The sequence below is a fragment of the Botryllus schlosseri genome, chromosome 1 (genome assembly GCF_051294905.1).
Source record: "Botryllus schlosseri isolate E-star chromosome 1, Bs_hap1, whole genome shotgun sequence".
Classification (NCBI taxonomy): Eukaryota; Metazoa; Chordata; class Ascidiacea; order Stolidobranchia; family Styelidae; genus Botryllus; species Botryllus schlosseri.
Window position 1 is genome coordinate 16,037,493 of NC_137236.1, and position 22,390 is coordinate 16,059,882.

Sequence of the window (22,390 nt, forward strand, 5' to 3'; positions counted from 1 at the left end):
AGCAGCTACCCGGAGGTTGCTACATACGAAATCGCCGGATGTGTCTTCTCGGCTGACACAAAATGAATATACTGACACTGCCCATTGGTAGAATCTTACAAAAATGTATTCAGTTGCCTTGATTCAGGGGTATTTGACTCCTGGGTGTACTGCAGCCTTATCCTTAAACGACTTTCTAACCTTCAAAATTAAAATTGCAGGAGAAACTATTTTGTCAACCGTCAATTGGACCCCCGGTTAAATACGACTGACCTGGAGCTAGAATTTTTTACTTTCAAAATTACTCAAGTAAGTAATTCGTATAACCGATAGCAGACAATATATATAATAAGAAGAAGATCTTGGTTGCTTTCACACCTTATTTAACGTCCACTTGCAAAGTGGTTTGCAAAGTGATTTGCATCAGACACCGCAGATCAATGGCTCGCATCTCACGAGCGGCTTATGATAGGGTTGCCATAGCCATACGTCAGAAATTTCCGGAAGACTGCGGCAACATTGCCATTATGTTTATGAAATGTGTATTACCATTGTTGTCATGTCTATTCTTGTGTCTTACTGAGCAATAGACGTTAGCAGGTGCGGTTTTGTAAAGAGATATGCTATAGTCCGGAATTTCACTGTTTAAACTGCGTTCGGCAGGAAATTCTAAAATATGCCTAAATGTTCGGAATTTTGAAGGCTTGAAGTAGGCTCAAATTTTATTCGTAATCGAACATAACTAATATCATTTCTAAGCAGATTCATGCTATTTGAAAATTATTACTTTGCAATTGGACGCTAAATAAGGTGTGAAAGCAACCAAGATCAAGTAAGTAGTTTCGAAAAGTATTCGTGAATACACTATCGTGGACACTGAACAGTCCAACATTGGAAGCGGACATAACCGGGCGGCGTAGAGAGTGTTGCTACTTCCCAGGGAATTATATTTCATATAATTCAACAACATGAGGATTTACAATTGAATAGTTATACATTCATACTGACATGAACCCGAATTATTGCGGTTGACACTCGTCAGGGATAATCGTCATCAACTGCAGTAGAGAATCGGCAAGAATATTGTATAGTAACAATCGTAGCACAAAATATGACGTCATCAGCATAAAATTTCGAATTATTGAAGCGAAGAGAGCGCTTAAGATCCATTAAACCAGTGGTTCCCAAACGGGGGAATTCCCCCCTTGATGGGAATTTTGAAATTTTTAGGGGGAAATCTGGCTTTGGCATTGTATCGGAAGATACACTGGGCTCGCAAGGTTTTCAGAATTTTATGGTATAGAACTGTTAAGTAAAAAATTAGTTCTTTACAATTGTATGTTCCTTGGGCGGATTTCAAGCTAGGTGTAGCCTATGTTTAAATGGCTTCCGTAGATAATACACCCCCTGATAAAGTGAGGCTCACGAGGCGATTTCGTTGGGTCCGCGACGGCCTCTCGACCAAATTGCTACTAGGCACGAAAACGTCAAGCCGAATTCAGCACAAGGCCGCTAGTGAAATTGTTTAACTTTTTATGCCAACATATGAGCTAACGTAATAAAAATATCGTAGCAAATTCATCGATTCAACTCAAGTCCATAGTAAGCGGACTTGGTGATTTATCTTTCGTCAGCGGCTATCCGACCGGTCAAAAACAGGTCAAATTTAACTGTGCTTTACCAAAGTTTAGTGCGCATTCGCCATAGTTCGCCATATGTTTGGCCATTAATTGCTCAATCAACAAATGGTTGCGCGTTAAAGCACATTTATTTAGTCACAGGCAACTTTTTCATAGGGGGGAATTTTACCTCAAATATCGGTCAAGAGGGACACGAGACGAAAAAGGTTGGGAACCACTGCATTAAAATGCTTGACACTTCAAGAGATATTTTTCAGTTTTTGTCTGTGACGATCTTGCTTGTGCGCACTCCTCTGTCGATCTGAATCGAAGTTTACAAGCCAGGTTTAGATTGCTTAAATTTCAGAGATTTAGCCGTCCAATATTCAATCCTCGCATTTACCACCATCATCCGGGATGATTGTGTTACGGGTCGGCTTTCTCGCAAAAATGCTGAACACTTTGCATTAAAGTCGTTTCCCCATTACCCATCATCCTTCGATCATGTTCACGATGTATCTTGGGAATCCCGAATACTACATACTATTCAAAGATCTGGATCAGTGTTTCTTAATCTATTTAGCACTCAAACCCCTCGAACATTAATCGATTTTTTCTCGTACCACCCATCGAGGGTCGTGGCAGCAGTTTGTTAGGCCACTACAAACCCTGGTCCTGGCCCCTGTAGGATTTTTACGCAACTTCTGCGGATTCAGGAACAGGATGCATTTCAGTGACTTGATATATCAACCTTAAAGGTTTCGCAAACCTGCTGTGTCTTCAGTGTCCGAATGTTAATCGCCGCAATGCATTTTACTTCGTCGCTGATACACCAAAACGTCATAAGCTTTGGTGCATATGTTCTGGGACAGAAGTCACGGTCGGTGTCACAATGCCGGTGAGTGATAGTCCCGCATCAGTAGTTCTCTAACCCAGGGATATCTAGATCCAGGGATATTTAACACCGACCTCGTCCTCCGCCCCATGCCACCTCATTTTGTCGCTTGCGTCTTATATTCTTTGCATTACTTTTCATTCAGTGTGCATGCCGCTTCTTTACTTCACCTAGGCTAAGGAGGGTGTCTGATCTTAAGGCTACTCCAAGTTGTTACAACACCTTCGTATCTTTTCATTGTATCGCAGTCTTGTGATGTTTTGAAATGATGAAAATATTAATTAATAAAAACTGATTGATTCATTGATATACCTGCTCTCAGCCCATGGAGCAAAGCTTCCAATCGGCTTAAAGCCACCATTCTCTCATAATTATGAAAAAGCTCTACTCATATCTGCAACTTATGTATTATTTTTATTATTGTTCAACTACGATTTTGTCGAAGAGATGACATACCCAAATTGAAAGAAAAAAAATTCTTGAAACGAAATCGTGCCAAGAAAAAAAATTTTCGCACTGAAAAATTCCGGCCAATAGTATTGTTCGTCAGGTTGATTTGCAAAATAATCCATGTCCCTAAATAGTGTATAATTTCAACCCGCGTCTCCAAACCCTGATATTGGGGCTTCATACCCTCAAGCAGTCCAACGACAGCTGTTAGAACTGCTGATCTAGAGAAACAGGTGTAACGCGCTGTCCACAATCAAAGTCCGTCAAACAGCGTTGACTACTGCAATATTAACTTATGTAATTTACAGGCGCGGTTATAGAATGATGACGTGTTGAGAATGGGCACAGCCTGGATGTGAACGACAGTGGTCAAAATATTTGAATAATTAAGTTCTTTTAACGGCAGTTGATGACGTCACAATAAGACGATGCATCATATTAGAATCATGAATCATACCATAGCCCACAGGCCGGCAACGTTTTGTGTGCAGCGTGCCAAAATGTTTTAAAAATGTCCATTTTTTACCAGCTTGAGTGTCAAACATTGAATTTATTAATATTTAACGTTTCAGGCAAGGAATACCACCAAAAGTTTTGCTGCCGCTGGCAGCGGCATATCCGTCACGCCAGTGATTCTTAATTGGTCGCGAAGGGAATAGATTTTGGTCGCTACCGCACCCGACCTATCGCTTACATGTACGTGATATTTACATAATTTATTTTCAGTCTCGCAATGGGGCAATGATCGATCTTTTGTGGCTGATTTGGAAGTTTCCAATCCCAAAGTGCTAGCCTGGAGTGCAATCAATATCCAATCTCTTCTGAGATATGATTTATTTGAAATATCGAACTTATAAAATCGATCGCATTTCCAAATACTTCATCGCATCTTCCTGCTTCATATCTTCTCTCGAACCGTTTGAAAGAGAAAAATACGTTTCAACATAAAATCTTTGCTGCTTTATGGAGATATCGAATAGTAGGCTCAACTTTTGCCTTTGAACGTTCCATTTCTGACAGAGATGTAGTCATTGAAAAGCGTGGTGACAACGATCCCCACTCAAGTGAAAGTCTCTATAGTTAGGGTTTATATCAGTGGTTCCCAACCTTTTTTGATGTCGAGGCTGCATTTCAATTAACTATTTAAAAATAAATTTCATTCGCACAAACTAACATAAAATTGTTATACAAAAAGAAGATGAATGATACTTAACAAAAATTTTGTTCAGATGTGCAACAAATGGGCTACTATGTAGCTTAAACTATCAAGTGTCTCATTAAAAAGGCACCTTTTTCGCTCGTTTTGATATCAATTATTTCACTAAAGCCCTTCTCCGCCAATCAAGTTGTTGGGTTTTGTACAATAACGTTTACTAGTGCTAGGATGGCCAGGTCTTAAAATTTGTTCTGCACTCCTATCCGAAATACAGCGTATTTTTCGCGAGTGAATAATGCTTGATGGCAGAAATCGTTTTTGAGAGCTGACACAAAGGTCCCGGAGGCTCCAGTTTGTCGAAAGGGTGAAAAACTCACATGTTTATGCTGGAGCTTTTGTCTCATGTCTTGGAAAATAAGGTCCACAACGATCAAGGAGAGTAGGCACATTAGGGCTCGCTACCTCATGATACGTTGATCCAACTTTTGTTCTGTTTTTTATTTTTCGATTGCCATTTTCTGTCTCGCGAGTAAATGAGAAGAGAAAATAATCTCACGATACCGTGTGTTCTGCTCTTTAGCTTAATCCGACTTGAGAATTCATAACAGTTAAATAACGGAGAAGAAGCTTTTTAGACTACCACTAAATCTGAATTTTTGTGGCATCCCGCGACCCGAGCCTCACCCACGTAAAGGATTTCATTTTTAACATTACAGTAGTATACTACAATTTCACGAACATGCATGATTTACAGAACGCGAACATCACTATTATATACCCAACACAGCTCTACAAAGCATGTCTGTCGCATGTGATTTCAAATTATGGTGAATTAAATTCCTCCGCGTGTCGCAATTGTACTACTTTCACTACTGTCTACTCAGATTGCAAGAACCGGGCTATTCCGTGCCGACAACGGAGCATATCCATATCAAAGGTTTGGCCATCCAGCACTGGTCATTTTTTGGCCAAGGTTTTGCGCCGCTTATGTTTTCGGGACCGCATTTTATCAACGGTTTGTTGGCCAAAACTTTACGTCTTCATGTGCCCCGACGCAGAAGTGATTGGCCTCGGAATGAATGAGTCGCATAGACCTGAACTCGCTCGTTGCTCACTCCTACACTAGTTCATCCCAACGGTCTTCGACCATGTTTTTCAGAAAAACCAGTCGGACAAATCTTATGAATTCTCATGATGAAGCCACATTGTCTGCGTGTCTCGCTTATTGGCTACAGTACCAAACACAGTGACCTTGGATATGTAAAAACTATCGCAGGGTTTTTTGCAAAGAATTCAACAAATATTACATACATATTAACATATAGCTTTGGCACCGTGTCGACCAAAAAATTTACCCTTTGCGGTCCATATTTTAATAAACCTTGAAGGGGTAAAAATTTGCGTTACAGTAACTTGCAAATGTGAGTCTGTAATGGTGGTATTTACTACTATCCTCGTGTCCCGCGCTAGTTATTACGAAAATATGATGATTGTTTAAGGAAAGAAAAAGCAGAAAGCCAATATGAAGTCTTTTTTTCAGTCTGCTGCAGGCTCAGACGGGCTGATATACTGTATGTCTGCCACTATACGAATTTCAAAACCAGGCTTTTGGCTACGTAATAATTATAGTCCGAAAATATTAATTCACTACGGCTTGTGAGAGCTACGATGAGTAGTGCGACGTAAATTAAACAAGTTTTTACAATTGCATCTCAACTACAACAGTCACACTGCCCTTGAATTTCCTATTAGGTTTATTTGAGTTATTCCACGTCAGAAAAATTAACAATTATTCACGATTTTCATTCGCACTCTCCCGGATTTTTCATTCGCACCACCTTCGTCATTCGCAGTGTAATTTTTTTCATTCGCACTAGTGCGAACCGTCACACAGGTTGAAAAGCACTGCACTAACGATATCGTTGATTGATATCATGTTTTGGGTTTAATTTGAGCACGATGTCGTATTCAGATGAGTCACGTCAGTTAAAGTTGAGTCACCGAACCTTCTAGCTGCGCTACTGAACAAATGCAGTGCAGCTCACAAATATCGCCATGGAATAATCAAGTGTGAGTCGTGATGACTGGTATGATGCTGAATTCAAGCTGAAAATTATCATAACTACTGACGTATTTAGATTGGAAGAGGTTTTATTATTTTAGCAACATGATACCTTTTCAATTTACTAATGATGACATCGCGGGCCGGATGAAATCGTCTGGCGGGACGGATGCGGCCCGCGGGCCGTATGTTTGACACCCATGCCACACACTTAATAGAATTTTTACATGACGTGTCAATCAGCTTGTCATACACCAGGGGTTCTTGAACTATGGGTCGCGAAGGGTATAATTTTGCTTCGCGACAGCACCAGTTCAATCTTTTACTATGCAGGTCAAGTAAATTTATTGCAATAAAAAAAATTCTTTGCTTTTTTCTTTGCACCTCGCGCGATTTCCTGTGGTTGATTTTTGCGCATCCGAGGTCACTGTGTCGGGTGCGATACGCAATAAGCGAGACACGCAGAAAAAGTTGTTGCTACAATATGGCTGTATCATTAAAATGTGTCGACCTTTGTATTACACAGATCAGCTCGAATTCATGATAAGATTTGTCCGACATTGGTTTGTCCGGAAAACACTGTCGCATATCGCTGGGAGGCTTCAGTGTAGAGGTGTGAAACAATCGGGTACGGGACTATATGACACAGGTATTTCTGGGCCAACCCTTTACGCATTGGAACTCATGAAAACATGAAGTTTTCGCCATCCCAGTACTGAGCAAAATGCGATGTCAACAAGATGTGCGGAGAGAAATCCAAAATGACCGTAACTGGTTGGCGGAACCTTGGATACTGATATGCCCGGTTGTTGAAATGGTCGGCACCGGCACAGTTCTCTTCTTGCAATCTGAGTAGTCTGCGACCCCCAAGACGAAATAATGCACGCCAATTTGAAATAGTGCGCGACAGAAATGTTTCATGGAGCTGCGTTGCGTTCAAATGGGATCGACGATGCCAAAATAATAATATACCTGTTCCAATCTGAATACGTCAGCATCTTAGATAATTTACAGCTTGAATTCAGCATCACGCCAGTCATCATACCTCATACTTGATTATTCTGTGGCGACATTTGTGACCTGCATTTGTTCAGTAGCGCAGCTAGAAGGTCCGGTGACTCAATTTTAGCTGGCGTGACTCATCTTAATACGACATCGTGCTCAAATTAAACTCAAAATATGATAACAATCGACGACATCGTGCGTGGCATCTGTCAAAACTTTAAACGTGTGATCACATAAATGCGCGTATCTTTCGTGTAACAGACAAGATAGTAAAGGCACAGGTGAGACGATATAAAATACGCACCGGTGTCGTTGAAGAGATCTGATGGCACGACATTCTATTTCATCAGCGTTCATAAAATTGTTAAATGACATCAGAAATTTCAGAGACATCATAAAACGTGAGACATTTTCAATCTAGTTGTATTCGAACTCATGAGCACAAACATGGTGAATCTACTTCTCGCCTTCGCAACTATAATCACCGGGCTGCTATTTTTTGTAGATGATGCAGGTGCAAGTGAGTCATAAACCTTTTCTAAATCCTGCTACAGAAAACGAAATATATTGATGATTTTAGCTCCATGCACCACTACCAGTGATTGCCCTCCCGGCTTCGGTATCCCTCATTGCACTAACGGACAGTGCTGTTATTATGGCATTGGGTGAGTATAAGCGTATATGTTTATTCCAAGTTCCTGAATTTGTTGATTGGGATATGTTAAAGTGAGATATGTGAACATGTTGGTGGATCTAGCTAAACTTTGTCAATCAAAAAGGCACCGTTTGTTTAGTGATTGGCGATTGACTACGACAGTTGCGCGATCAACAAGACAACGCTCACACTTGTGGGCACTCCGCATACCGCAGTACACTTCACAAATACGATAGGGCGTGACAATAAAGATATGCGTAGATCCATTCGAGACGACTCTAAGCCGTTTAAGGGGACTACTGAATATCCGAGAAAGACTTTATGCAGACTAGCGTCGAACGTGATGGCCGGATGGACGTGATGGCCGGAATCTGTCTTGCTTTCTGCTGGTGATCGAAAACATGTCCATGCCCAGCCCATACAATTTTACTAACACCAAAATAATTCTTTCTAGCCAAGCCAAATTCAGAATGTGCTCAATTTTACTCCGTGTATCATAAGCTTTTTTTGAAACAGGGGCGGGCAACATACGGCCCGCGGGCCGGATCCGGCCCGCCGACAGTTTACGGTCTTACGTTGTGGTGTGGCCCGCGTCGCCGTCTACAGGCAATTAGGCGCAAATATTTTCGAACTTGAACATTAGCAGGACAAAGCGACGTTCCAATACAACTGATGTTCATCGCATTGACGGGGTCAGGGGCGAATGGGGCAATGCCATTCCCAAATATTTCGAAAATATTCGTACTATCTGTAAATAGTGGAAGATTTTCGAGTAGATGGATTCAAACTAAAAAAAAAATCGCGAGCTTCGCGCGATTTAGTGTCTCTACGTGGTGCGTGTCTTGATTATGAGAATACAGTATCATAGATACACTATAATAGCCTGAGGCCGTTGGGTTGCAGGAGTTTTCAACAAAGTAATAAATAAGAATGAACCCGCCCGAAGTTAATAATCTGCAATAGGCTCATGAATGTATGTATATTCTTATGCCATGATCAATGTTCAAAATTACAATTATACGTGCTGTAAATTTTGGAAGAAACCACTTGCTCAGACACTCACCAATATCATTGATCAAATCATTCATTTATGCAAAAATTTTTCGCGCTTCGCGCGACTGGAAGCCCGATGCACTCTAATTTTTGATCACATTCGTATCACCAATTTGGGCTCGCCCGTGAATCGGTCGCCCGATCCAGATATAGTTCGCAATTGCAGGAATGTGTGCGTCTCTGAATTGTATATACAAAGGGTAGTGCCGTGTATGATGGACGGATATGTGACTCTTTCCCACGGGGGGAGTTCCCCTAAAATCTCACAAAAAAATTCAGGAATTCGGCCCGCCTTATGTTCATGTTGCCCTCTCCGGCCCGCCGGATGGAGAAGTTGCCCGCCCCTGTTTTATAAGTATACCATTATATTAATTACAATCCGGTATTGTAAACGCATTATCTAAAGATATTACCAAATTCCTAAGAAACATTCGATAAGACTTCGTGCCTCGCGACGAAAATTGATAAGAACTGCCACGCCGTTATAGTAACGTATTGCATTGAATGTATATGCGCGTGTTATGAAATTCAATCATAAACAATTGAGGTATAAATTCACAATTATGTCTGGTTCCATGTCGCGTGTTACGTCATAGCCATGTCCGCCTGAAACAGGTACACGCAGCGGATACGCAACGCACCCTTCTGGAGTCAGATTACGCATCAAAAAGACAATAACATGATATAAACATTAGCTCTGAATTATAATATTGATGTAGGAACGAGCTCTATCACATAAAGGCATATATCTTCCGCTGTACAAATGATGTGCCTTCCTAGTGTCATTGAATAGCAATCGCTAATCTGTGTATATCAATGCTCAAGCAATCGATACGGTATCTAAAAAGGTCTATGCGCAATGTGCATTGCATATGGTTTTAATTGCATCATTTTATGTGGTTGAGTATTTTGATGTGGCTCCATCGTACTCTGTGGATTGAAATGCAGCTCCGACATCAAAAAAGGTTGGGAACCACTGATATAAACCCTAACTATAGGGACTTTCACTTGAGTGGGGGATCGTTGTCACCACGCTTTTCAATGGCTACAGCAGTGTCAGAGATATAACGTTACATGGACCCATGTCTTTGCCTTCAATGGCAAAAGTTGAGCCTACTATTCGATATCTGCATAAAGCAGCAAAAATTTTATGTTGATACGTTTTTTTCTCTTTCAAGCAGGTAGAATTAAGAAGATATGAAACGGGAAGAATGTATGAAGTATATGGAAATGAGTTCGATTTCTAACGTTAAATATTTCAAATAAATCATATCGCAGAAGAGATGGGATATTAATTGCACTCCATGCTAACACTGTTATTTAAAACGTTTTTGCCGTTTGATGTTAATCAGGTTTTATAAAAATCAGTGATAGTATTTTTCAGAGCCGATGTCAAAGTTTTGTTTAACGGTAGATCATGCAACAAAAGACAGGACTACGTTAAAAATGGTATATAAATCGTCTGTTTTTGAGGGTAACGTCAATACCAGCATCACTGCACGTGTACATTTAAATATAAAAATGTCCCGAGGAGCACTGCGCTGAAAAAGTGGGGTCTCGAATGCGGTAAACGTAACTATAAGCTGCGTTGTATATATAATTTTTTCCCCGGTACGCTCAACATACCGTGCATAATGAACAGAGAATTGTAGTAACAAAAATGATCAACATTTAACCGACTGCATCAAGAGGCGTTATGGAACGTAGTATTACTAAGTTTTCGGGAGTGCTCGAACATGATCTGCCTACTTGTTCAACCTACTACCTGCTCAACCGTTATTATCTTTGAAAAATTCTACAGTTTATTGAGGCAAGACAAGGTCTAAAATTCTATCTTCCTTGCTCACTTGGAAACCCCTACTTGAAGTTGTTCAAGAGTAGCAATTTACGTCGTTCACTTGATGACTATTCTTGCCATCACACGATCCAGGGGCCCCTCACCGAACCACGAGAGAATCCTCAATACTTCTCAGAAACATGTCCGTGGTAAATGAGAAGACCGTGCGCAGGTTTTGAAATCCACATTTTCTGTAGCATTGACATGGATTGAGCCGCCGAACCGAAGTGTGCTTTTTTTGGTGGGACGATGATTTCGATTTTCACGAAAATGGAGGTCGATCATCCAGGGGACATTTGAGGCGATAACATATCAATGATTTCATTTCAAGGCTGCGGTAATGTTTGAGTACTATGATCTTTATTATTATATTCTTTATTCACAACAAAACTTGTAAATACACCCATAATCCGGGAAGCAACCTGCCTCCGATGGAGAATGGCGAGATTGAGGTGAAATTTTAAAATTTCAGTAATACAGTCAAATTGTTATTCCCATGCAATACATGAAGAAGTCAGATTAAAGAATTACAGTAAATGAAGAATTGGCAAGAGTTACATAGTAGAAGTAGAGATGATTGAAAATGAAGAATCTAAATCACAGAAATTATGCTGTGATTCACAAGTGTAATTTTAGTCCAGTGGTGCATTCAAGGCCTTCCGAAGAATATGCAAAGTGCCCAATAACGTGATCTTTTTGATCATGTCGATTCTAACGTTACCCGGAATCTGTTGGATTTGTCTCATGAGGTTTTTGCTTATGATACCTGTAGCTATAGATAACTAACCTACTGATAGATACGCAACACCCGTCGTCACGCTTGCTTGCCCGGAGGAAATTACTGCTCAGCAGTCTGAACGCAACATAATTGCTAATCCTATAGCTGACGACCCGCGCGCTTAAATTTAATAAAGTTGATCTTATTTGAAAGCTACTGTCGCACTGATTCCGAACTTATACATTAAAATCCAATCAGGGCAATGGAACTCCCTTAAAATACACCTCAAAGTCTGAAAATCGGCATTGTTCTGAACGATCGCAGCGACGCAGCACAATGACCACAACGATGGCCTTTGCGTAGGATTCCAGAAGACAAGAAGTCGATTTATTCAGTTAGATAGACAGAATATTCACCAACCTAATTGATGCACCATCGATACAGCAAGAAATCGGTTGAAGACGCTAAAAAGTTTGATGAACTGGATATATCATTTGGAAATAGGATATCAAGACTCAACAGACCTGTGGTTGCTACATCGGGAATTTTACCATTGGCTGCAATACTTCACCAACCGTCAGACAATCAATACCGTTTCGCCAACCGTTGTACAAAATAAAAAGCAATGAATAACCATAACATAACATAACATGGTTGAGATATATTTTTGATCTGAACAAGTCACACACAATGTACAATGCGATAAGACACAATGCGATGTCACGAACAGATAGGAGGATGTCGAACGACACGCATCAGTTACTCTAACATCCACCTCGGCCTAGAGTGCCCGATGTCACAGTCCTTTTTCGATGTTGATCTCTTTGAAGCCGCAGCCCTTTCTACTAGTTCTTTCCATTCATTGTGAGTGCTTTCTTTCGTCGGGTCTTTGTCTGGGCTTTTTTTGTCGCCGTAAGAACGGCAACGGCAGGGGAAGAGGAGCCCAGATAAACCTCCGATGGGTATCGAACCCGATCCGTCTGCGTGCTGGGCGCTTATCGTAACCACTAAAATATCTCCCCCGCCATTCTCACCATTCTATTTTCTTTTTTAGTTTGATGATCATATCCGGTCGGTTGCTCCTGATTTCGCGGTCAGTTATAACTGGTACATCCCACATAATTTTTACCTGATCGTTTTCTGTCACTGGCGCTGGTCTGTAATCATAGCAATTTTTTTGTCGAAGTGGTGAGGTCATAATGTTTGCATAATTAAAGGTGAATGTAGTGACCAATCCTATTGTGTCTCTATGTGTATTCGGTAGCTGCAAGTGCACCACATCCGGACATGAGATGTGCTACAGTTCCATTTTGGTTGTGGCACATTCTGCATTTGCCGTCCGCGTCTTGCTTCAGAATTCTTTTGCGATAGTATTTTGTAGGAAGCGATTGGTCCTGTGCTGCGAAAATGAATCCTTTGCTTGCCGGTTTCAGACCAGAGCTGGATAGCTTCTTGTACTGTCCATGAAGTGAAGAGGCATCGACTTCCATATCGTTTCGCTCATTTTGAGTGTTGCATTTTTGTATTGAAATCGTGCTGCTTTTGCTATTGTTGTGGGTTTGGCCACAGTGTTTTCGGCAGCATACAGGTTAGTTGTTTCCATGTTGACTTCTCTGGCGTACTTGTCGTGCCGATAGCTCAGATATTTTGTTTTGCGCTGTTTGTCTTCCTGAGCGATGAGTTTGCAGTAAATGTTATCGCTGTTGTTGATGTACTGTGACAAGCCGATGATTTCTGTTTTGAAAGTTTGTTCTATTTCTTGTTGTCCTCGACCACCTTTCTTCTGGGGATGTACACAGTCTTTGTGTATCAGATTTTGGGGGATGCATGTGGTGCATTGTCATCAGTTTTCTCGTCTTTGTGTCCAATTTTTTGATTTCATCTTTGCGCCAGTTCACCACAACAAAGCTATATCTCAAGACAGGCACTTCAAGACTGGCTATGGCATTGATTTTGTTTTTGGAATTGAATTCAGTTTTGAGGATTGACTTGAGCCTGCTAATGTGTTCTTTTTTTAGACGTGATTTCATTGCAGCATGTTTAATGTTGTCGCTTTCAAAGATCCCTAGATATTTAGAGTGATCTTCAGCATTCAATTCTGTTATGGTTTCACACATTTAGAAGTTCATGTCTCCAGTGCTGGTGGCTCTTCCACGTCGTATGGTAAGTTTTGAACATTTATCCAAGTCAAATTTCATTTTTATATCTTCCGAAAACTCTTGAACAATTTTCATTTGGTTATTCAGGTCCGCATCGGATTCCGCATACAATTTCAGATCATCCATGATCAAACGGTGATGAATCTTTTGACATTCAGAGTTTGCTGCTTTTTCATCACGTATCCTGTTTCATTTTTCTCAGCAACTCACTGAGTGGAGCTAAGCTGAGGCAGAAGAGAAGTGGCGAGAATGAGTCGCCTTGACAGATACCATTGCTCCGGCTTCAAGGTAGCCTTCTTGCGGCTCTGATTGACTTCTAAATATGCCGCAAAAATATAAAAGACCACAGTTGTTGTTTGTTTCTATTAATTGAATAGTTATAGTTATAGTCAATTTCTGTGTATGAATGCTAATGTGAGTGATAAAAGCCGTCCAAGGCTGCTTCTGAAAACCGGGAAAGAGAATTCTTGCAGACTAGCGTCAAACGCATCGATGAATACCCGTCAGACAAGGATATATCTTGAGTTCTGGAAGTCGTAGACCTTTATGTATCGTCTCTGTGAAGGGTACATTTCGACACAATTTTCCTAATATCAAAATAACGGCTTACAGTCAGGTATAAATTGCAATAAGTCCAATAATACTCAGCGTATAATCCCACGTAAACCAGTGCATTAGGTGTTGGAATGTATGAATGAGGAGCTATCACATAACGACATAATAGTTATGTTGTAGTATTGATATACATTTTCATTTTATCACAATGTATAGCACTCGCCGATCTGCGTCTATTAATACAACAATAACCGATATAGAATCTATAGAAGTCTATGTGCAATTTGCACATGGTTTGAATTAGCTGGATGTTGAGATCCAGAGGCAGGCTTTCGTGCGGCTCCATAGGTACTCTGAAGTTTGAGATGCGGCTCCGACATCCAAAAAGGTTGGAAACCACTGATATAGAAAGTAGAAACACCATTATATCGCAGTAATCGGCTTTCTTTGAATGTTGAGCATAACTGCATTTGTGATTGTCTCTATTTTTACAAGTCATTTCGCCATTGCTCGAATTTATTATTTTTTGACAATGCCTGCAAACCTATCGATGGATTGTGACAAAGAAACTATGGCAAAGTACGACTCATACTGTCACTGATGCTATTAATGAAGTTACGTCGGCAATGTACGTATTTCAGCGAGAAGTCCCAAATTTGGAATCTGAGCGGCTTTTCCTGAAAAAATACAACTAAATTCAGAGTGGATTCATCATTTCGCTCCAACTGCACCACCATTTCCTTTATTGTTAACATAATTGGATCTGTTAAGATACGAAAAATTGTTGATGATGTTGAATGATGAGTGCCGTTTTTGTTATACAATGTACGAAAATACGTGGAAGCGACGGCTGCAAAATTACAGGGAGAAGTCTAGAGCGGTAACGAGCATCCTGTTCATCGTCGTGCCAAAGCTCGTAATTCGATATAGATCGTAGCTGTAATCCACTCGGAGGAAGTCGCTGCCAAAAATAATGCATGGCGTAACGGTTTTGTTGCGCAATCAAGTCAATAAAGTCGAGCGAGGTAAGCAATCTACTGGCTGTAAATATGCCTATAGCAGAACGACCGGGGCCTTCAGATTTGTCCGGGCGGTAGCAATCGGTTTATTCGTCCAATTTCGTCCAAGACAAGCCAATAATCGAAATAAAATTCTTCGTAGCTAGCTTCCAAAGAGATCTTCCAAATACCAACCCGGCTTGTTGACAGAGTTGTAATGACCTGGAAATAACAGTGCCGGTATGATATCAAAGCAGTTTATCGACAATAAAACTTTGTTCACGAGGGCAATGCCATATTTTTAAATGCCACACTTGGAAGGATTTTTATGTAAAGTGTCAATCAGCTTGTCATACACTAGGGGTTCTTAAAGTATGGGTCGCGACCCAAACATGAGTGGTGAAGGATATAATTTTGCGTGGCGACGGCACCAGATCAATCTTTTAATATGTATGTCAAATAGATTTCTTGCAACGAAAAAATTTCTTCATGCTTCGAGCGATTACATATGGTTTGTTCGTACGCATCCGAGGTCACTGTGTCGCGTACCATAGCCAAAAACCGAGACACGCAAAAAAGTTGTTACTACAATATGGCTATATCATGAAAATGTGTCGACCTTGGTATTGCACAGATCGGCTCGAATTCATGATAAGATTTGTCCGACATTGGTTTGTCTGGAAAACACCGTCGGATATGGTTTACAGGCTTCAGTGTAGGGTGTAAGACGATCGGGTGTGGGACTGTATGACACAGGTATTTCGAGGCCAACAATTTACGCACCATCACATTACCGAGCAAAGTGCGATGTCAACAAGATGTGCGGAGGTAAAACCAAAATGACCGTCACTGGTTAGCGAAACTTTGGATATTGATACGTCTGGTTATTGAAATGGTCGGACCGGCACAGTTCTGTACTTGCAATCTGAGTAGACAGTAGTAAAAATGCAGTACAAATGCGACCCGCAAGAGGAAAATAAGGCATCCCAATTTGAAATAGCGCGAGACAGAAATGTTTCATGGAGCTGCGTTGCGTACAACCGTCCTCTGGGAGTTCTCTATGTCATACATACCAGTAAAAACGTAGGATACTAATATTATAAATGTATTTTGAGTTATGTGCGAGTCTTGGGTGGCGAGATGCATCTAAACTGAGATTTGGGTCGCGGCCTATAGAGCAGTGGTTCCCAACCTTTTTGTCTTCATTCCCCACTTCAGATTCATTTCGAGCCCCCATTCCCCACCAGGACCGTAACAACTCTTTGTCAGCCCCGCCAGAAAAACGTTGGTCTTGGGCCCCCAGAACCTTCTCAGCCCTTCTGAGCCTGTACGCTTTTCCCTACAACTTATCAGCTACATTGGATCTACTGTTTAGTGCGTCGCCTTACTACGACGAAACGCGCGAAGCGCGAAAAAGTTATCTAATTCGCGTTTGAATCGGACAATATGATCGGGAATTTCATATATTTAGCTATCAATTTTTCATCCCCCCTCTGCTCACGAATCAGATTTACCGGTAGAGCTGAGGGAGGTGTGTTGGAAAAGGTAGGACCCCTAAATAAAAATTGAACATCTTCGGGCGGACCCGTTGGTATATTGACTTCGTTACATTATGCTATTTCGTGACCTCCTATCTCTGTTATGTCAAAAGATATGGAATCGCCAAAACTAAAAGGCACGCACGATTTCATATTGGTATTGCTTCTGGCAAATTATTTTTCCCTGCGAGATGGCATTTGTCCTGTGGGGTTGAGATCGCTAGGACAGGAACATTCGGCGCCAGCCATTTAAAGCCAACCAATTAAACATATATATCGAAGTTTTGGGTCACCATAAGGGCATTCCTTCACGGCCAAGGTCTTCTCGCTGCTGATCGCTCTGGCAAACTTCACGGAGATGCATGTTACATGGCCTATAACTTCATATGCATTGGTGCGTCGTGGCGCAGTAATGGCCGACGCCGAAATCTCCATTTCTATAAATTCTACGTAGTTTCGTGGGGGAAGAGTACCCAATAATCAGACATTTGGCAATATTAAATCGCGCACCAGGCGCGAAGATTTTTCGAAAAAGTGGCATAAATTACACAAAAATACTTTAATTTATGTTAGTTCACGAAATAATTTTGGGCCCCTTCGAGCTCGCCCCCTCCCTAATTGGGGGTTTGGGGTGCGGCAGTTACGGTCCTGTTCTGAGTGTTCCCCACTACCCAGCACTTTTGTCGTCACAGAGCAGCTATTTGCTGGTTTGACTACACAAGACACACAACCACACCAGTACGCAAGAAAATCGCCTATAACTGGAACATAAAACGAATTGTGAACCGATACCAGTAACGCTCATAATTTCGCGAAAGCGTTATTTCACGTCAAATTAGTCGTGCTGGATGCGTTTGGGACGCAATGATTGGTCATCCAGAGTCAAAAATTAAGTTTTGTGAACAGCACACAATATAATTTTCGATACATACATTCCAGAGCAGTTAACTGGTAGCGGTAATTGCGCATGTGTCTCCGTGAATATGTAGACTGTCCTGTATATAATTCTGAACAAATTCGTCTATTCCCCACCAGAAACCATTGAATTCCCCACCGTTTGGGAACCACTGCTATAGAGAGTTTAAGAACCATATGTCTTACAAGTGTATATGTAGTTTACAATGCACTTGTTCGTCTGGATTTATTGCCTCGTGGCAAGTTGCGGCCTGCAAATCGTTACATTAGGAAACGGCATGTTGCTCTTGCACGAAGCTGTGAAGATAGCCGCTATTGCCACATGCATTTACCTGTTTATGCATATGAAGCGAATACACCGCATCTTTAAGGAGGACTGAGAAATTGAACACCCTGAAATACTATTGCATATAAATTTTTGAACCGCTCCCACTTCGATGAGGACGAATTAGAACACGTCGTGATTGCCTTTGGTTGAAATCGTCACCATCCGGAGTATCCAATTCCTGCTCGCCTGTCGTAACTAATCCTTCAAACCTTAATATATACATGTGCGCTAGCGGCGGTATCAACACGGATAGTGTATTGTGAACAAAAATATCTCGTTATAATGTTGATAAGAGCTCCTATTCTAAAGATACGGGTATATTGACAGGCACCAGGTAAATCATCATTTCTTTCAAAAACATAATTTGAAGTCACTCACATAAGAAAATGTCAAGATGGTGATAAGTGTAATTTTTCTGTCAATGTACGAAAATACGTGAGACCGCTATTTGCAAAACCAATGTTATAGCGAGAATTGCTGATCGGTTGTTAACAATCTGACTTTCGTCGTGCCAGCGCTCGCAGTTCGATCTAGCAACAAGTAATTTCCACGGCAAGTTCTCATGATATCAACATTTCACGTTCGATTTGTGTCGAATCATATTCCCTGCGAGTGCACTAATGCTCCCATCTATATCGAATTACTTGCGTTGGCATGAAGTTAAGCAGTTTGCTCGCTACCGATCTAGAATTCGCGGTAGAACACCATATTTTCACATATCTACTGAAAGGCGACACTGATCCTCATCCTGAATTTTCTCTCTTGAACATAGCTCCAAATTATGTTGCCAAAGGCAATGATGGCTTCACTCTCTATTTACCCTTATATTTGGTGCATGGGTTATTTATAGTATGGGTCTCGAAGGGTATATATTCGGGTCGCGACCATACCAGAGCGATTACGTAATATGTTCGTAACATATGCTGATATTCCTCCGTTTCGGCGCCTACCTTTACCGCGCAGGCACATGATGTTTCGACTAACATGCAGCTGCGCGAAATTCATGTCTTCAGTGTGTTGTTGTTGCTGTTTTCTTATCATTTCCTGCTGCACATGAAAACGTGTCAATATATCCGATTGTATGATGTGTATTATTCGCAGTAACTAAGTTGAATCCAATCCGTTTTCTGACACCACCAATATTTTTGTTTATTTTTCGAAAAGTACACTGGCACTATAGAGGATGTAGTGCATATATCCTCTATACTGGCACGATGAACTTCCGTTACGAATCCAACGTATTCAATTCTCATACTTGGTTTGCCATTATCATGAATGAATGAGGTACCAGTCAGTTTATTAGCATAAATGCGAAATACTTTGTTTGGAAGTCATGTCTTATTTTAGTTACGATCGTGCTTGCCGTGAACTGTCTAGCGAGAAACGAATATTCCGTACTATTCCAAGATCTAGGGAGAGCAGCGTAAATCAACGTCTAGCTATAAAATGAAGCTCCCCGATGGAAGCTGCTAGTGAGGTTATGTCGTAAATGCAATTGTATTTTAGCGAGAATTCCAAATGGAATATCCATAGAAGCATAAGCGGCTTTGCCATAAATGTACCGCTAAATTGCATTAGTCACATCGCTTCAAGTAAACCATCATTTCCTTTGACAACTTCGAGCTGTTCATACAAGAAATGTCAAGATGATAATGATGATGAGTGTCGTTTTTCCGACAATGTGCGAAAATATGTGAGAGCGTCGGTTGCAAAACTATAGCTCCCTCGCGACAATTCCAGATTGTTTGCAGCAATATGCGTTTCGTCGTGCCAACGGGCGCTGGTCGATATATATCAGGGGTGGGTAACTTCTCCAGTCGGCGGGCCGGATATAGGAAAATTATGTACTTGGCGGGCCGGATTGCTGAATCGATACATTATTCGCCCATTTATCCACATATACAAGGTGTAAATCGCATTTAATGAATGTATTTAACGACAGCAATGTCATTTCAAAGCCATTTCTCGCCGATAATGACGAAGATAATGTGAATTTGAGAACAGCATTGTCATACAGGCGTCGCCATGTCTGCTTCTCTCTGATCAATCAACACACGCTGCAATCACTAATTAAGATTTCAAGGCGTTCGATAAGCCCAGTACCCCGTATTTACCAAGATATCAAAGGTGACGTGATAGCATCGTTGTTCAACTGTGTGGCCTATTTTATCTCGGTATTGAATTCATGCAAACCGCGGCTTCTACGACATTTGAAAAGTGGCCCGCGACCCGTTTTGAGTGGGCGACCCCTCGCATAAGCGGTGTCTTACAAAAGCCTAAAAGTGTTCCGTGCTACAAGTCGGCGGCTACGGAATCAAAAATAAGGAATATCAGCCTGGCGTAAATGACCATTGTAGTCGACAAACGATATTAGGGTTGAGTACATCGCAAATGCCGATAATGCAACTCTTCCCGTTTCGACGAACTTACGCGTAAGCTTCACTCTCGCACGCTGCGCAGTGCGCATACATGTATTGTATATAACAGGGGTGGCCAACCTTTTCGGCCAAATGGCCACATTCCATTGACGAAACATCACGCGGTCCACTATCCGTGCTCTAACCGCGAAAATATTTTTCAAAGTTTATAGGACAATATTATTGTTCCTTGAGTGTATTGCAGATCTGCTGTGTATTGCTGGGCTCAGTTTACAAGAACTAGACTATTCGGCGCCTGGACATACCGATATCGGAAGCTTCGGCCAACATGCGTCAATCATTTAATGATTATGTTTCGTCGTCGACGGTCTTTCTGCGAGTGCTAACGCAAGGTCGCATGTTGGACGACACTTTCTCTCGTGATTGCGATTATAATTAGACTTAATCTGGTACATTAGGCGTTCTTTCATTTTCAAGAGGGGGTAACAATATTAAAAGCAAGAAATCGAGTGGCAATATATTGCGGGAAGCGTGAACGAAATTTTTACTTCAGATATATTATAGATAACTAACCTACGGATAGATACACAACACCCGTCGTCACGCTTGCTTGCTCGGAGAAAAATACTGCTCAGCAATCTGAACGCAACGTAATTGCCAATCCCATAGCTGACGACCGGACCGCTCAAATTGAGTAAAGTTGATCTTATTTGAAAGCTACTGTCGGACTGATTCCGAAAATATACATTAAAATCCGATCGGGGCAATGGAACCACCTCGAAATACACCTCAAAGTCTGAAAATCGGCATTGTTCTGAACAATCGCAGACACGCAAGGGTCATTGTGGTGCGTCGATGCGATTGTTTGGAACAATGCCGATTTTCAGACTTTGGACGCTATTTCGGGCTGGTTCCTTTGCCTTGATGAAAGTTTTATGTATATTTTCGGAATCAGTGCGACAGTAGCTTTAAATAAGATCAACTTTATTTAATATGAGCGCTCGGGTCGTCAGCTATGGGATTGGCAATTACGTTGAGCTCAGATTGCTGAGCAGTATTTTCCTCCGAGCAACGACGGGTGTTGCGTATCTATCCGTAGGTTAGTTGTCTATAGATAAATCTACCGCAGAATATTCTGCTTGTTTGTAATGTACGAAGATCTACCAAAACTGTGACTGGCCCATGGATCTGTCAATGCGTCGGAACTGATATTTTAGTCGTCACATCCCAAGAATTGGGGCCAGACTAATCAAATTTTTGGTTCGCCAAGCAAGTTGACAATCTGGGCAATCCATTTTTGGTAATAATAATAATTTCTAAAATACCTCGCGGGCCACGGGTTGGCCGGCCCTGGTATATAATAACATACAGTCACTAAAATTTGACGTAGTAAGCAAGTAGCGGGGAACCTCGGCAGACTGTAGCCGCGGGCCGTATTATCATATAAGACGGAAAACTGTCCGCGAGCCGGACAAAATCCCTTCGCGGGCCGTATGTTGGCCGCCCCTAATATATATGGTAGTTAGTTCACTTGCAGGGAATCGCCACGTCATATCCCAACACGATTGGAAACGATCGAACGAGAATTGTCGATATCACGAAACTTTGCAGAGCAAATTACGTGTAAGAATTAGTGACGCATAATGAAAATGCGAATAGCTGAGGTAGAAAACTGCATGAAATTATGATGTAGCAAAGCGTAATACACCGACAAACAACCAGCTATTGATGAAATATATATACGTGGCCGTGCTGCGTCGCCCCAAACCCCTCAATTGGCGGGGACGGGGTTACCTCGAAGGGATGAACAAAAATATTTCGGAAATAAACATTATTTATATAGTATATTGTAGGAGATTTCGAACATATTCGTAATGTTTTTGCCCTTCGCGCTATCATACTTTGATGTCTGCTTTTTAATACGGGTACCCGCAGCTTCCGCTAAAAAAATACGCATCATTTATTTTAAAAAATAAGCACTTCAGCGCCGGCCATCGCTTCTATACTACACGCCAAAGACTTCTGGAGTTCGCGATGTGCGTTACCAAATAAAATCTTGGCCGAGAATTACATTCGCATGTTGACCGAAA

At 41.4% G+C, this 22,390-nt stretch overlaps 1 long non-coding RNA gene across 1 annotated transcript in view; it reads left to right on the plus strand.

The window, feature by feature from the left end:
* Positions 1–7,550: 7,550 nt before the first annotated feature.
* Positions 7,551–22,390, plus strand: part of LOC145433892 (uncharacterized) — a 51,673-nt gene continuing 36,833 nt past the window's right edge. Inside the window, exon 1 of the long non-coding RNA XR_013913222.1 lies at positions 7,551–7,686. This is a non-coding gene — a long non-coding RNA (uncharacterized LOC145433892). The remainder of the gene's footprint in view (positions 7,687–22,390) is intronic.